The 17,987-nt window shown below is 43.7% G+C and overlaps 1 pseudogene; it reads left to right on the top strand.

The window, feature by feature from the left end:
* LOC101654909 overlaps positions 1-4,121 on the top strand; it is a 17,781-nt pseudogene extending 13,660 nt beyond the window's left edge.
* Positions 4,122-17,987: the final 13,866 nt, after the last annotated feature.

Raw genomic sequence — 17,987 nt, forward strand, 5'->3', positions numbered from 1 at the left:
AAGAAGAAGAAGAAGAAGCAAGGATAGCAAGTTTGTCTCACATACTTTGGTGATGTTACCAGGAGGGACGAGTCCCTGGGTGGAGAAGGGCATCATGTTTCATAAATCGTGTATCAGTGAAAAAAGGCACTCTACCCTCCATGAGATAGTTATAAGAGTGTTGGCATGTACTAAAATTCATAGAAATGCTCAACCTAAAGAGTTATATAAAATGATTATTATACATTAATTCTGATAGTTTAAAATGGGGGACAGACAACAGAAACATGGGTGAAGGGAGACGTCAGACAGGGTAAGACATGTCCAAATAATAATAATTTATAACTTATCAAGGGTTCATGAGAGAAGGGGTGCAGAGAAGGAGGGGAAAAATGAGGAGCTGATACCAGGGGCTCAAGCAGAAAGCAAATGTTTTGAGGATGATGATGGCAACAAACGTACAAATGTGCTTGACACAATGGCTGGATGAATGGATTGTGATAGGAGTTATACGAACCCCCACTAAAATGATTTTTCTACAGTTAAAAAAAATGGAAATAAAAAAAAAAGAAAGGGTAGTTCAGTTGGCTGCTAATTAAACGAGTGGAGGTTCAAGTCTACCCACAAGCTCCTTGGAAGAAAGATCTGCCAATCTATTTCTGACAAAACAACTATGCAAAACTGGGTGTCAAGTTTTACTCTGCCACATATGGTGTAACCTTCATCAGAATCAATTCAACAGTCATTGTTTTGTTGTTGTTTTTAACAATTTTATTGGCACATAATTCACATAGCATTTAATTCAATCGTTCAATCACATCAAGAAGAGTTGTACAATCATCACGACCATCACTTTTAGAACATTTTCGTTATTTTTGTACTCTTCCTTAGTAGTGCCCATTTCCCCCAACCTCCCCTGCCGTACCCCCAAGGAACAATTAATCCAGTTGTTGTCTCTATAGATGTTCCTATCCTGGATTTCATATACAGAAAAACACGTTATTTTATTTATTTTTTTTTTTTAATCAATTTATTGGGGCTCATACAATTCGTCACAATACATAGATCAATTGTGTAAAGCACATCTATACATTTGTTGCCCTCATCATTCCCAAAATTTTCTTGCCTCTTGGGTTCCCGGAAAAAACACGTTATTTTAAACCAAGAGCAATAACAAAGTAAACCAGATAAAAACCTAAATCAAGAAGAGAGCAGAAAATATTAAAAACTAGAAAATTTAAACTGGATCAAAAGGGTTATAAAATGGCGGGGTGTTAAAGTTTAACCTCGCCGCATCTACAATGAACCACCTCCCAATGCATTCTGCACTATAACATGGCTGTTCACACACCTGGTCCCTGGTCAGAGGGGACCCACTTAATCCATGTGTGTTTCCCTTCACTTTTTTTTAACTGAAAAACTTTAAAATGGGTCAAAAAGGAGATCAAATGAAACAATGTTACATTTTAACCTCTGCCATAATCGACTTTACAGTGTTCTCTGTCTGGCAACAAGACTACTCACAACCCTCAACTAAGATCAGAGGGTATTCACCAGAGCCTGAATCTATGCGTGGAGCCTGCAAATAGATTTGGGGCTTCCACTGTCATTGACAGCCTTCTGCAAACCAAGTCAAGCTCTGGCATCATTTCCTCCTTTGGATTTGATTATATTACTTACAATCCTTGGATCACACAGGCTGGTGTGCTTCTTCCATGTAGACTTAGTTAACACCTCACTTAATGGCTGAATAGTTGGTTTTATAAAAATTATGGTGATGTCCTCGTTGGATTAAAGGCAATCCATAAAACTGTAGTTATAATTACATTGCTTTTTATTTGAGTTAGTGGCCATTTTTTAGCTAAATAAAATTTGGTTCAACTTAAGCAAAATAGGTAAACTTGCTTATTTCAACCCTAATTATTAAAAAAAAAGACAATATTCAAAGTATTACAAAATTTCCTAATGTTTAGTCAGAAAAATGGGCTAATTTCACATAGAGCTTTCATTATATTGTTATTACAAATAACTTCATGTACAAAGTGCTTTAATAAGAAAATGACAATTTCAGATATATATGTGTGTGTGTGTGTGTGTGTGTGTGTGTGTGTACTCACTTTCTACCAGGGAGTTAGGTTGCATAAGAGAATTATAGACATTTGTATGATTGTGGTCTTACTGTATCATGAAAACAAAAGTAAACATTGACTGTCAGAGCAAGTCAAAATAAAACCAAAATTTCGCATCAGGACAAATACAATTAAAAAGAAAACAAAGCTCCCTTTAATCCTATGCATTACCTCCTGCAACCATAAAGATAGCTCCGAGGTGTAAAGGGAAGAGGTGGGGTGAGGAGCAAGACGGATGAATCTTAAAGGTCTGATATTTTAACATTCATTCTGTGTTTTATGGAGTTTTGTTAGTTTAAAAGATGTTATTCGGGATCATAATAGCCTGGACTATGGAGGGACACAGCTAAATGGAAGGCCAAGTTGCCATTGCATGTCAGGCATAGCTAGGGCTTGATGAAGCCAGAGGATGCTTGGTGGCAGGGGTGGGACAGGAAGAAAAGGCAGGGTGAGCAGGGGCTGGCTGAAATAGGGAGGTCAGGCTCTGAAAGATATATTTTTATTTCTGCCAGCGATGGTTTGCCTCTTTCTCATTCATCCTGTCGCCACACAAGCAAAGAAAATGACTAGCGTGTGTTTTGGTACAGACTGAGCAATCAGGATTAGAATTTTTTGACATTTCGTGAAGCTTTGTCATTTCCCCACCTGTGTTACTCTGGATGTCCGTGAACTATAAGTAGCAGGGATATCACTAACACCAGGTTGTTGGGCTGTACAATGGGATGAGGATGCAGAGACCCCTGGCCAGAAAGGATCTCTTTTTGCACAGACTACTGGGAACCAGCACTAGACAAGTGTCAGAATGCAGAGACTGCTAGAGCTGCTCCAGCGACCAAAAGAGCAGAAGCAGAATGAGATGCCAACATTTTACAGCGCATTTTGGAGATAACAAATCTCCATAGAAATCTATTGGTGATCGCTCTCTCTAGGCTCCTCCCTTGACCTTCCTCGGCTGGCTCCCTCTCCTCCCCTGTTCCCTTTCCCTTGTCCTCTTTCCCTTCCCCCTCTCTCCACGTTGAGATGATCACAGTCGTGTGACACTGCAAAGTACTGAAAATGATTACATTAATGCCAGTCTCGTTGACATAGAAGAGGCACAAAGGAGTTACATCTTAACACAGGGTCCACTTCCTAATACATGTCGTCATTTCTGGTTCATGGTTTGGCAGCAAAAAACAAAAGCCACTGTCATGCTAAACCGGGTTGTGGAGAAAGAATCAGTTAAATGTGCACAGTACTGGCCAACAAAAGATGACCGAGAAGTGCTGTTTAAAGAAACAAGATTCAGTGTGAAGGTCTTAACAGAAGATGTGAAATCATACATCTACTGCAATTAGAAAATATCAATAGTGGTGAACCCAGAACAATCTCTCACTTTCATTATACCACCTGGCCAGATTTTGAAGTCCCTGAATCACCAGCTTCATTTCTCCATTTCTTATTTAAAGTGATAGACTCTGGCTCCTTGAAACCTGAGCCTGGACCTCTGGTGGTTCACTGCAGTGCTGGTACTGGGCAGTCTGGCACATTTTCCTTACTAGACACCTGTCTTATTTTGATGGAAAAAGGAAATGCTATTAATATTAAACAAGTGCTACTGAATATGAGAAAATATCAAATGGAACTTATTCAGACACAAGAACAACTCAGATTCCCATACATGGCTATAATAGGAGCAAAGTTTAAAAAGGGAGATTCAAATACACAGAAACAATGGAAAGAACTATCTAAGGAAGACTTGTACCCCGCTTTTGATCATTCCCCAACCAAAATAATGACTGAAAAACATAATGGGAACAGAATAGCCTCAGAAGAAGGAAAGCCTGCAGGCGACGGGGGTCAGGACTGACCTCTGAAATACAAGAAACTGCAGACGAAAGGAGCGAGAGTGTTTTACGGAAACGAGTCTGAGAGGACAGAAAAGCTAACCCGGCTCAGAAGGTGCAGCAGATGAAACAGAGGCGAAATGAGACTGAACGAAAAAGAAAAAGGCCCAGATTGACAGACACCTAAGTATTCGTGACTTGAGAATATTCTGCAGCTAGAAATTCCGAATCACTGATGAACAAAGCAAGACCGGAAGCCCACTCCGGAAACGAAAGTGAGGCTTGATAGGCCTGCAGATTGCCTCACCACTGTCTGTCCCTGTTTACATCCAGGGACTGAAGAGGGAGTGCCCGCCAGCAGAAGACTTTGCAAAGTCCTTTCACTTGATTTATTAGGTGCTTTTTCAATGTGTGTATGAAATGTAGAAAGATGTAAAAGACATAAATTAGGGGAGACTACTTTGTATTCTGCCATTCCTACTGTATTTTTATACTTTTGGCAGCATTAAATATTTTTATTAAATTTTTTTAAAAAAGAAATCAATTGGTGAACACTGGAGTAAACTTGAACTTTCTGCAAACATTTGCAAAACTACACTCAGAGACCCGGCTCTAAGAACACCAACTCTGGGATTGATTGTGGAACAACATGGACTAGATGGAGGAGGGGCAACAGATTGAGGATACAGAAGACTTGACCTGAGCAGAGATTAAAACTGTGGTCGCATTGCCTGAGAGCTATGCCATGGTTAGTGCTCTTTCAGAAAGAAAAGAAACCCCAACCCAAATTAGGTGACATTATAAGGACCCCCACTGATACACTGGGAGAGACGGAGGTAGCGGAGTCCTGTCTCCATTTCGTTACCCTCCTCTCCGCCTCGTGGCAAGGTAGTTGCAGCAGCTTCTCCACACGTTAACAAAGCCCCGAGAAAGAAGAGAACGTCCCTTAAGAGTCTTTCTTAACAGTGAATTAATTAACTTTCCCCAGAATCCTCCAACTTAACAACAACAAAAAACCCACTGCCATCGAGGCGATTCCAAATCATAGCCACCCATACAGCAGGGCAGAACTGCCCTGTGGGCTTCTGAGACTGTAACTCTTCACAGGAAAAGAAAGCCTCATCTTTCTCCCTCGGAGAAGCTTGTGGACCGAACTGCTGACCTTGAGGTCAGCAGCCCAGCTTGTTACCCACTACATCACCAGGGTTCTTGAATCCTCCAAAACACTTGGCCAAACTGAATCATAAACCATTTCTGTCGAGTAGACTCTGACTCGTGGTGACCCTTTGTGTGTCATGTAGAACTGAGCTGCACAGGGTTTTCAAGTACTTCTGGGTGGACTTGAACTTCCAACCTTTGGTTAACAGCAAGCCTATTTATCATTTGTATCACCCAGGAACTCCACATGCATACATACTCTATCTATGGAAACAGAGACCTGAGAGGGCACTAACTACTCTATCTCAAATAGGAAGGAAATGACACAACTAAACCTCAAGCCAAGAGAGATTAACAGGAAAACCCATGCCCCGTCCTCCTAACACATGGACGGAACCAGCATCCCTTTGAAGCTCAAGGAGACCCTTCCCCTTAGATCAAGAGACCCAAGTTGAAAGAGCAGCTGGGAATTTCAGAAAGCCGCAGTCCTCTCAGGGCCTGTAGTGAAATGAACCTGACCGTTAAAGGATACTTTTCACTAACACTAAAATGGGGCCACCCATACTACCTGTCTGTCCACCAAATCCTTCGTGCACATCCACTTAACACAAAGCCCTTGGTACAGCAGGCCTTTGCCTCTCTGAGTTCATAGGAGGGATTGATGGCAAACAAGCCATCAGGCAGAAACTTCTGCACATCACCTCCCTCAGGGGTGGGAGGCCTAGAATTAAAGGAATTTGGTGCCTATTAAATGGAGACTTTTCCAACCAGAGCAGCATTTTTTTTTTCCAGAGCACCAAATTGTAAAGAGTCCACGTGATGTGTGTGACAGTGTTTTCCAGCCTGGGGACTGGATTACACAAAAGGACTAGGTAATTTTAGCAAGTTCACCTGCAGACGATTTCCCCACTGAGCCTCCCTCCCACCTGAGAAGACTCCTTCTCCCCTCTCCAGGGCAACATGAGCCTGGATTATTCTCTCCTCTCCGGGAAGTCATTGGGTCCCCGCATAAAATCCTTTGGCTCCCCCAGGAAGTCCCTAGCAACAATCACCTGGGTTTCCTGTTACACCACTGGCTAATGATACCAGTAGTTCATTCATAGGCATGCCATGGGGCCTGCAGGAAGCCAGGCCCTGGGAAGAGCACCGAGGTGACAAGCATGACCAAGGTCTGATGCTGACCCCAAAGAGCCTCCAGTGATGGAGGATTTGCATGGACTACATTAGACAGCCAATGTGCAGGAGCCGGGCTGAGACTAGCCAATGGTTCCATTTCACTGTCCCCTCCTCTACCCCTTAAAGGTCTCACTGTAAGTAGCTTGCACTCAGCCATTTGATATTTTAGAAACAAAGTGGTCTCCCTGTAGGAAGGCAGAATAACTACTTGAATAACCCTATATACTGTAGTTCTACTTTGACTATTTCTTTTAACACCTGTCATCTCCCCTAAGCACACCTGGAGCAGACCAGAGGAGATGGAGTGGAGTCTAGAAAGGGAAGAGGCGAAGCGCTAGAGGGCACAGCAGAAGCATCCTTATAACCTGTCTCTTCAAATTCCCTGGCAATGCTCAAGGGGGTGTGTTTCTGATGTCACAGAGGAGGGCGCTGAGGCTCAGTGCTGCAGTAACGTCTCCAAGGTCACACTACTAAGAAGACCCACAGCAAGTGTTAGATCCCTCACTCCACCTTTAAACTACTTTCTAGGATCTCTCCCTCCTATACCATCTAACCCCCTCCTCCTACCTCCTCCACTTCTGGGAAACACATTTCTCAGCACATCCCTTGTCCCTGGGTGACCAGACAAGGTGACATCCCTCAGCTCTTGGGGAGAAGGGTAATTTTATCCAGATAAGCCAACCAGCACCCTCCAGTCCTGGTAGCAGAGTCACAAAATCCAGAACACTAAACCAGCTCGTCCCGAGTCCCTCAAACTCTTGGGGCCTGCATATCTTTATAAAAGAAGGGGTTGGGCCTGCAAGTGCCTCACTACATCGTCATATTCAGGAGATCTGAGAGGTCACACATCTCAGAACGAGCATAATTTAGAATGAGGGAGGACAGGCTTCCTGGGGCGGGGTCCTCGCCTCTTAGAGCTCATCATTGATTTTTCAAGTGGGATAAAAGAAACTTGGTGTCTGTTGGGGCTCATTTGTGGCCCCCATCACTATGGAAAATTCCAAAGGCAAAAAACAAAAAACAGTAGGCAAAGTAAATGTCTGCAATCCCCACCTGTGGCGTTGTGAACACCCAGTCTGAATACAAGTGCAAACCTGGGCCAGTTTGCCCCACTGGGAGCACAGCTTCTTCCCCAGCCCTTTCTCACCCCATCTTGCGGGCACAGGCTGCTTCTTGTCTGACTCTAGCTTCTCCACTAATTAAATGTCACACTTCCAGCTGCAACCACCAAGAGATACCCTCCAGGCAATTCAGTGGAGGAAAAAATAAGGTCTTCCCCGTTTCTTACTACCCTGATGAGATGCTGGCTAAGACCAACGACAAATAACAGGGTTGCTATGAGGAAGTGCTAATGGGACCCATGGCCCAAGAAGCAGCAATTATGAAACAAGATGAAATACTTAAAAGGAAATAAACTCTTGCCCTGAGGATGGGGGAGCCAGAAGAGCCCATGACTCACTTCTCTCTGATTCATCACACCCCGTGGTCTTGATCCTCCAGTCCCGCTAGATTTCTCTATCTATAGGAAATATTGTGACCAGCAGTTCTGCGGGAATTCTTGAAGACTGTCATGGTTCCTTATGGGACATGGAGGGATACAGATTTAAATTGAGCGGATAAAGCTGCTGGTGGCCAACAATGAAAGAGTCAAGAGGTGGATCCCAGCGTCATCTTCACATTGACTCAGGAAGTTATTTTACCTAAACATCCCATGTCTATGTTTTTGTCGTTGTTGTTGGGTCCCATCAAGTTGGTTCTGACTCATAGTGACCCTATTCACAACAGAAGGAAACACTACCGGTCCTGCGCCACCTTCACAATCGTTCCTCTGCTTGAGCCCATTGGTGCAGCTGCTGTGTCAGTCCATCTCGTTGAGGGCCTTCCTCTACTTTACCAAGCAGAGTGTCCAACTGATAACATGCTCTAAAGATGTGAGATGAAGCCTCTCCATCCTTGCCTCCCCGGAGCAGTCTGGCCATACCTCTTCTCCTATCCATAGACTCCCTAAAGACCATAAGAAGGTAAATGACCTGCTGGAGCTCACATAGGGATTCTCTTTTACAGGCAAGGATTCCTCTGGACAAAGATACCACCACGCTCTTAGTCAATTTTGTGCTTATTGAAATAGAATAGAAAGGGGACAGGTAGCAAGGAGAATGACTTTGGAAGACTTGTCACAGTCTCCAAAACTGTAAATTCCTGTAGGACAATAAGTCATGAACAGTCAGCAGACGTGGGAAGGTACAACAGCCTTCCAACAGCTTACCACAGCATAGTACATTCCAAATCCCCCACAGCTAGTGGGGACGGGTGGCTAGTGGCTGAGACTTCAGTCTGTGTCTGCTCAGTGCATGAGAAACCACATGGACCACTGGCCTTTAGCTGGTTTTCTCATCCAGTGAAATTAGACAACCAAAGGCTGAGAGGCTGAGTGCTGGGAGAAATCCCCAAATCCCATTCAACTCTTGTTTGACAGGTGCAAATGGAAGACCCCACCCCACCCACAATAAGAGGCTTTCCCAAGCCTACCCAACCACTTGGCAGCAGACCCAGGTGTCCTGACTGCCTGTCCCTTCCCTTTCCACGCTGTTCAGCCAGCCCCTGCCAGGGTGACTGAGAGTCCTGTGAGCTCGGGGGTCCTATCAATGTGCCCGAGGGAAATCCCTGGCCCTGGAACCATAAAGTTTGGAGAGGCAGCTCTTTCTACTCTCGCAGACCACACCTTTTCTTTTGAGGACACTGCCCCCCAGCCCCCTTCAGGGGATGAGCTAGGATTAGTTCAAGCAGGGTCACCATGCTTTCTTGGAACCTTTATTCCTACCTGGTTTTGTTGTTTATTGTTGCCCTTGAGAATATACACACAGCAAAAACATACACCACTGATGACATTCTTTGAGATGTGCAGATAATCTCATCCTCCTTTGCTGAGTTGTCCCACCACAATTAGCATCATTGTGATGCCCCCTCGGGTTGCTCTCTAACCTTTTGAGTTGCTGTTGTCAATATGGTCATGTTTAAAACAAACAAACACTGCCATTGAGTAGATTTGTCTTTTGTTTTTGTTTTCAAAACCATCTTATTGGGAGCTAATACAGATATCGTATCATTCCATAGTTCAATCACAGCAAGCAGTATTGTACAGTTGCCACTACAGTCAGTTTCAAAACATGTTCTTCCTTCTTCAACTCCTTGACATCAGCTCCTTTTTACGCCCCCACCCCCACCCGGGCACTGTACCCCTCAGAAACCCTTATTCTACTTGCTTTCCCTATAATCCCATCAACCCTGGGTTTTCATGTATTGAAAACAGGAAAACATATAAATAACAAAAATTCTAGAGGGTCACCCGCAATGACCAAATACATCTGAGATAATAGCAACCCTACAGGGCAGAATAGAACTGTACCACAGGGTTTCTGCGGCTGTAAGTCTTTATGGAAGCAAACTGCTCCATCTTGCTTTCAGGAGCAGCTGGTGGGTTCTAACTCCTGATCCCATTAAACTTTTGTTTGACAGGTGCAAATTGAAGACCCCACCCAACCCTAAAACACTGTGCAACCCATATAGGAAGGTCTTAAAAGGGCATAATGCTCAAGGCAGACATTCTTTATTAGTTAAGTTGTTGTTTGGTTTTAAGAAGACATCAGTGGATATTTTTGGTTTAAGGTTTAATGATTATCTTAGGGCAATAATTTTGGGATTCATCCAACTTCCATGGCTCTACAACCCTGGATTCTATGAGAATCTGAAATTTCCTCCCTTTTCATGGGATTTTTCTGTAGAGTCTTAGATCAAAATGTTTAGTACTGGTTACTGGGCACCATCTAGTTCTTCTGGTCTCACAACAAAGGAGGCAGGTGTTCACTGAGGTAATTAACCACACATTCCACTTCCTCCTCTTATTCTTGACTCCTTTTCTTCTTCTGTTGCTCCAGGCAAATAGAGACCAACTATTGTACCTTGGATAGCCATTCTCAAGCTTTTAAAACACCAAATACTACACAGTGAACTAAGAGAACAAAAGCACTGAATGTGTTATTAGGCCAATTAACTGGGATGTCATGATGTCCCATGAAAACTATGACCTTAAACCTCCAGACAAAGGAGCCAAATTTCATACAGTGATTAGCTGTACATAATCAGCCTCAGCAGCTGATTGTTGCTGTTGTTGCTCTTGTTGTAAATATATCTATCACACAATTATTGCCAAGTTAACTTTTTACAACACATTGACAGAACTCACATTAATCACATGCATTTTTAAGCCACTTCATTATACTTGTGATTCTTTCTTCCATACTGATGAAATCTCAAGACCTCTAGATCCTTCCCTTCATAACACCTCACCTCTGAAATCTCCCAAATAAGTCTAAATGTCTAAACCTACAACCCCCAAAAGACAGCTATCCTCCTTACTAATCAGATGCTTTCAAGAAAAGAATTCCTTGGCTCCAGACTCCAGACGTTTCCAGTCTGGGTTCTGGTTCAATTCGGTCCAACTTCATAAAGATCCTCCCTTTATCCAAGGACCCCAGACCACTCATCTCAGACTGCAAATGCCAAGTCCTTCACATGTCCCAGCCTGTCCCCTCTGTCAGGAATGCCTTTCACCCTCTTCTCTGCCTGGTAGATACCCGCTCATTTTCCAGGGCCAGCTCAAGTTTTCCCCTTCCAGAATGTTTTATCCATCTGGGTCCCAGTAAGGTTAAAAAGAAGACATTTTGAGGATTTCATACAACAAATAATGAACAAGGGACAGTGAGACCCCAGCAACTACGGGAAGCCATGAGAAGCAGGACTGAAAGAACCAAGGGGAGGCAATAATGTTATCGCAGAGCCTTCAAAAGCCATATGAATGCAGTAGGAGTTGACAGCATGTGCTATGGCCAAGAGGAATCATGCTCACTGCCAGAGACGTACTACTGAAGCAGGAAAGGAGTACCCCCAGTCTTTCTCTTCACCTTCAGATTGTTGCTGTCCTTGGAAGAAACCCAACCAGAAGCAGAGGGCGAGGGAGTACAGGTGAGGCCATATGCAGAATTAGCATCCCAGGGCACAGAGCTAACAAGAAAGTGGATCTTCAGTGGAGAGAGGTGGGGATCTAACAGAATAACTAGCAAGCTGCCTTCCCACCATAAGCATAATCGACCCTGCTCCTCTTGCCACGCTCTCAATGAGAGAAAACTCATGGCACTACATTAGATAGATCTCGATCTCCCTGGAAAACAGGTTCAAAGTAGATGCTCAATAAAGGACTGCCTTATTAGTGAATTGTTAATTATGGCCATATCTTGACATCTCCTTGCCTCTTATAATTTGTACTAATCTGAAAGGAGTCCAAGTGGTACTATTTTCTCAGTGTTAACCAAAGGGTTGACAGTTCAAGACCACCAGCAGCACTTTAGAAGAAAGACCTAGTAGTCTATTTTCAAAATTTAGCCACTGAAAACTCTATGCAGCATGGTTCTACTATGATGCAAGTGGGATCGCCAAGGGCTGGGCTAGCCTCCAGGGCAACTGGCACTGATACTAGTCATAAAAATACATGTTTTGTAAGTTCAGCACTTTCTGACCAATGAAACCCACTTTCTCCACTTTGTCTTTAAAACATAGTTTTCCATTCTCTTGTCACTACTTAATTTAACAAATACTATTTGAGCAAGAACTATGCTTTGTGTGGGAGTAGACAACTAGGGGTTCACTCAGTCTTAGGGGCAAATGTTACCAACTATCAAAACCAAAAAGCAAACCCACTGCCACTGAGTCAATTCTGGCTCACACTGACCTATATTGTTTCTTCGAGTCTATGAATCTTTATCTGAACAGACAGCTGCACCTTTCAGCTAAGAAGTAACTGGTAAGTTAAAACTGCGCTTGTGGCTAGCAATCCAGTGCCTGACACCCTACCAGAGCACTACCAGGACTCTACCTTACCAAAAAACAAACCTCACTGCCATCGACCCAATTCTGACTCCTGGAGGCCCTATGGGCAGAGTAGCACCACACCTGTGAGTCTCCGAGATCATACTTATAGGCATAGAATGCCCCATCATTCTCCCTGAGGAGCACCAGATGGTTTTGAACACCAACCTGGAGGATCGAAGCCCAGTGTGTAACCACTGTGCTAACAGGGCTCCCGTTTGTCTATCTTAGTGGTTAATAAATCTAAGGGACAAATGTTCTCAGCTATCTGAGTGACTAATAGCTTAAATTGTTGAAAAGAGAATTGTATGACATAAATTTAAGTTTTGATTAAGAGACTTTAAATAATAGTGGCAACAATCACCACTGATTGCGCACTTACTGTATCAGAGAAACAATGTGCTTTATATATACTCATTAATCTTTACAACCCTGAGAGGTGGGGATTGTTATCTTCAATTTACAAACAAAGGAATGGAAACCAGAGAGGTTAAACAACTTGCCCATAATCACAAAACAAATTATTGAAAGGAATTAGAGCTTGGATATATCTCTGATTAAGGTCTAAATTTTTATCTGCAATATCTTTTTTTTAAAACTTTTTATTGTAAGTAAGGTAAAGGTTTACAGGGCAGACCATCAACAACGCAAACATCTTTTGTGACAGCACATCCATCGCCATCCCTTTTTCCTTTGGGTAAGTGCTCCCTTTTGATACGAAAGGGTCAGTTATCTCACCACAGGAGTTAGCTCAATTCCAGCTCTGAAAGGTGACAGTCTCAGGGGCTCCACCTGTCTCCAGCCAGTTGAGTCTGGTCTCTTTTGTGATTTTGAGTTGTGCACAGTATTCTTAAAGATCTTTTTTTTTTAACAGTATAAAATGTACCTCATGTAGAAAACAAATTTCTGCAGTACATGAATTAAAAGCAGATTCTCCTTTTTCAAAACACAGAGTGGTGCCCACTCAATGGTTTGTTTCCCCTTGTGCAATTTGGTAGTAAGGACAGAACTGGGAGAGAACAGAAGCCCGAGTGACTTCAAATACAGGTTGGTTTCCTAGGGAAAACTAAACTTCACATCTATTTGTGTGTGTGTGTGTGTGTGTGTGTGTTTATTGTCTTTCTGTGAGAAACCATCATAGAAAATTATGACTTGAGCTCAATGTAAACAGAACTCAATCATTTAAGAATTCAATCTGTACAAAGCGACAACTTACAGATCGTGGTTCAAAGCATGACTGTACTTACTAGCGTAGCCTTCTTTTCTCAAAGGTACCTTAAACTCTATGCCATTGGATAAATTTTAATACTGCTAAAGTAAACCATAATCCTCATAACCTATGGACAAGCAGATGGATTCTGGGCTCTCACCTAACTCTAGCCCCAATCCAAGAACAGTTAGTTCTTATAACATGACCCTTCTCGATACTCACCTTCATGAAGAGATCGCTGAAGATACGGGTGCTACAGCAAAGTGTGGTACAGAATGCAGATGGTGCTCCACTATCAATTACAATAGTGTATGGGGTCTCAAAAGACTTTTCAAACAATCCGCTATCTAAGTGAAGAATCAACTAAATCTGCATCAAAAAAGCACACCAATCTGTGTGATCCAAAGATGACAATAACAAAATCCAAGTATGATGTAGGGGAAAGTATCAGAGCTTCAACGGTGAACACCCAACTTGTAGATGGCTATGAAGGACAGTGGGAGTCCACAATCCATCGGCAGAGTACCTGGTTGGTTTAAGCCTTTGACAGATCCCCTCTGGTCACAGCCTTGTTATCAGAGATTATTGTAAACTTGACGATGGTGGATGAAACTATGCTATACATGGTCAATTGACCTTCCCCCTTGACCCAACCTCAATTTGCTCTAGGCTTAAATATTTCCCACTTATTCCACAACAGAAATTTTCTCTCTGGCTTTTTCAAATGTTGCTAGTAGTCTTTTCTTCCTTCCTCTTTATTTTCTTTTTTTTTGTTTTTGATTGTTTCTGTTGTTTCCCAGTTTAAGAAACACAGCAGGAGTGATACAGAAATAATAACTAATGCAATGGTTTATCGGGGAGGGGAGAGGAGAAGAGAATTGGGGAGCATATCATGAATTCAGGTAGGGGGAGGGTGCACAAGAACTGATTATAATGATGTATATACAACTTTTTTAAAAAGCAAGTTAACTGTGAAGTGTATGATATGTATATTTTATGTCAATGAAACTATTTAAACATTAAACGTGGAGAAATTAAATACAATATTCCACAGTAAATTCTATATTTTCTGATTTAAGTACTAAATAAAATTGCACTTTACTCTTAAAATTATGGTTTGGTTTAGCTCTCAGCAGACAGCTCCTGAGCTCTGAGGAAACTTGCCTTCCTCTGAGCTCCCCAATCTTTCTGCTAGGCAAGAGACACTTTGGGACGATCCCACCTCTTCTTTTTAACATCTTCCTTAGGCTTCTTCTCACAAACTGGATCCTTTCATATAGTAGCATGTGTTTTCTTATATATCTCCTCCATGTCAGGAATTCCATTGCTCTTTATGTATGGAGAGGATTGTTTCTTGTAAGCATCCTGACCCACTTCCATTAAGTAATGCATATAAATCTGCAACGTTCTGATCCATGATGTGTTTCCAATGTACTTCTGCACTGAATTCCTTGCTTTCTGAATCATAACTAGGGAATTGCTTTGTACTATGAGGGGGAGACAAGTCTCCGTCCACAGCTCCCATCAGAGCTCCAACACTTTCTTTCCAGTGGAAGTTCTTACAAGGCCTGCCCCCAGATAGCAGGTTGACCACCCATGCTTTCTACATTGTATTCATCTCCAGTTATCTCCACTCAGCTGTCATAGATCTTGTCCATGCCAAACCCATTAAGAAGCCTTCGGGACAGTAGGAGGCCAGTACAACATCTTACAGCATGATGGATCAGGCCAGCGCTTACACCATACTTTCAAAGTTGATGAGCATAAGCTATGTGGACCATCACATCCCCTTCTATGATATCCCTGTTGGTTTCACAAGCTATCATCCTGTATTTGGGGGTATTGTACTTATTTTTATCTTGGATTACCAAGCATTTTAGAGTATAGTAATCAGTTTTACCCTCTCATCAGCTTCTAAAATGCACTCGGTATCTCTTGAAATAGGCTTTGTATTGACAACTTTAACAAAACCCCACCTGTAGAAGAGAAGGGGTGTCCCAGGCACGCCACAGGCCTGTAGGACCAGCAGCTGAACAGCGGGGGAAGTGGGGACAAGCTGCATCCATCCTTTCTCATTCCTTTTAAACCTATACGTACTTTCCTTGGTGCACGTTTCCACAGCACCCTCTGGTGGCGAATTGATGTCATGAATTTCTTTTCTTAAATTCAAGCATGAACTGTGGTAAAGGAAGATTCAGTAAAGGTGAACCTGTCTGTTTTCCAGCCCTTTTTTGCTTCAGCCTCATGCCCACTGACCTCACGCTCTGGACTTCAATGATCATGAGCATTAATTTGGGTGCCAGGCTGGCATGAGATAGCATGCCGGCCCCACCATTCACAAAGGTGTCAGCGAGGTGAGCTGCTGCCTTCCTAGAGTGGGACTCACAGAGTACCTGCTGGAGTCCTGCTAGAGCTCCCCACGCTTCTAACCTAAGGTTCCTGCTGAGAATCAAAAGCCCAGTGCTGTCAGTGCACTGAGGGTCAGGCAACCATGGCGACCCATTGAAATACTCGAATTTGGGTGGCAGTGGCCCAACCTCTGTTCCAACAGTGATGGGATGTGCTTCCCTCCAGACAGAAAACTTGCGTGATGTATTAGCTGCTTGAAGCTACTTTTCTCAGAAAGGGGTAGCAGCCGTGTGAGGAAATACTCTGGAAGCCCCCACAACCCATCCAGTGTAATTCCCTAGCTCCAGCACAGTGGGGTGGGACGTAAGAAGGGTCCTATAGACAGGACTTTCTGCGTGAGGGACACTGCAGCTGAGTCTGTCTCACAGGTGAAGAAGAAAAGCAAGTGAAGAGGAATTTGGAGGCAAGGCCTTCCTCACAGAGGTTGAACATGAATAAAATCAAGTCCAATGGGAGAGGTGGTCAGTGTTACAAATACTTATCTAGGGCAAGGCTACAAGGTAAACAGGTCTCCCTCCATATTTTGTTCAGGAATCCAGGCTTTCATTCCCAATCCGAAAGATGCTAAAGGGTCTGAAAGCCAATGTGTGACATGGCTGCATCTGCACTTGAGGTGAATCACATTTTAGATGAATCTCATGGCTGAGGACAGACGTGACAGGGTACAATAGGGAGCAGAAAGACAAAGGAATTGTTGTATTGGTCTGGCAGACCTGAGGGCTAGAGACGTCTCCGAGAGGACAAATACTAAACTTCCCTCCTTCCGTGCTGGAATTCTGAACCAACTGAAGGGGGCAGGGGGAAGATTAAGACCAACATAGCACTTAGATTGCCACTAGCCTAGGCTTGGTGCAGTTCCTGAAGCTCTCAGTACAAAACCTCAGTCACTCACTCACCCTTGGGTATATTCCCAGGAGCAGACTTGCCGTGCCAGTGGTAACTATCTCACTGCCTAGGAGCGGGCAGTTTTCTGAAGCCACTGCATCAATTTCTATCCCCACCAGTGAGGGATGAGGGTGCCAGTTCCTGCCTATCCTCACCATCCTAGTGGGTGTGAAGCGGTATCTCATTGTGGTTCTGATGGCATTGCCCAGCTTTTCGTGTTTATGGGGCATGTGTACATCTTCTTTCCCAGACTTGCTAATGACACTGTTTGTTGGCTATGATGATACTACTGTGGCTAAGGAGAATGCTGGGTCGTGAGGTCCTGCAGACTAAAGGAGTGGCCCAGACTGAAGAGGACTGGAGTAATATACCTGAGTGCAGCACCAGATCCAGGGCAGGATCCTTTTGCTGGTAAGGAAACTGACAGTCTGAGGGGCCCTCTGCGTGAGGGCTACATGACTGGGGTCAGTGGCACGCTTTCAATGCTTCTTCCATAAAGAAAATGTTTTTATAACGAAACCACAATGCCCAGCCACAGAGGCCTTCCTCCTTTGGTTTACAGTGATCTCCTCAGTAATAGATGATATAGTCTCTGCAATAAGGACCCAAGTTTTCCTCGTGCATGAAAGTCTACCACCTTCCTATGAGTCAGCTGGAATGTGGACCCGAGATCTCAAGCCATGTTTACGGTTGGAGTCATCAACAAATTCCAGGTGGAAGTGGGCCCACGTGATGAGAAATGACACTCACGCCTCTGACAAGACCTGTGAATCACGACGGCCCCTCCACAGACCTCTCTTCCACGGTGACTGTGTGACTATGAGCCTCTAACCTCTCGGTTAGCAGTCGAGCGTGTTAACCACTTGCACCACTGGGGCTCCTCCAAACAAAAGAAAAACTCACTGCCATTGAGTCAATTCTGACTCAGCGTGACTCGATGGGTTTCCGAGGCTTTGCGGGAGCAGAGCCTCATCTTTCTCCGTGTGGGTAGCAGACCGCACACAGCCCACTCCCCCACCAAGGCTCTTAAACACGTTTCCCAGGGTGCTCACCAAGGTCTCAGATCACAGTGCTTTCTTCCACTAGTGCACGAGCTGAAGACCTCCGTTCGCAGAGCCCAACGTACACAAAGAAAAGGGGGAGGGGAGGATGGTGGGTATGGGGAGCTAACACGTACAAGGAAGAAGACATGTCCTCAAGTTGATTGGGGAGATTACACAACTCCTTTGAACTGTGACTGAACTATTGGAATGCATGGCATACAAATTACATGTCAATAAAATTAGAAAATAA

Source organism: Echinops telfairi, unplaced genomic scaffold (genome assembly GCF_000313985.2).
Source record: "Echinops telfairi isolate 266 unplaced genomic scaffold, ASM31398v2 ScPeMD7_23;HRSCAF=83, whole genome shotgun sequence".
Taxonomy (NCBI): domain Eukaryota; kingdom Metazoa; phylum Chordata; class Mammalia; order Afrosoricida; family Tenrecidae; genus Echinops; species Echinops telfairi.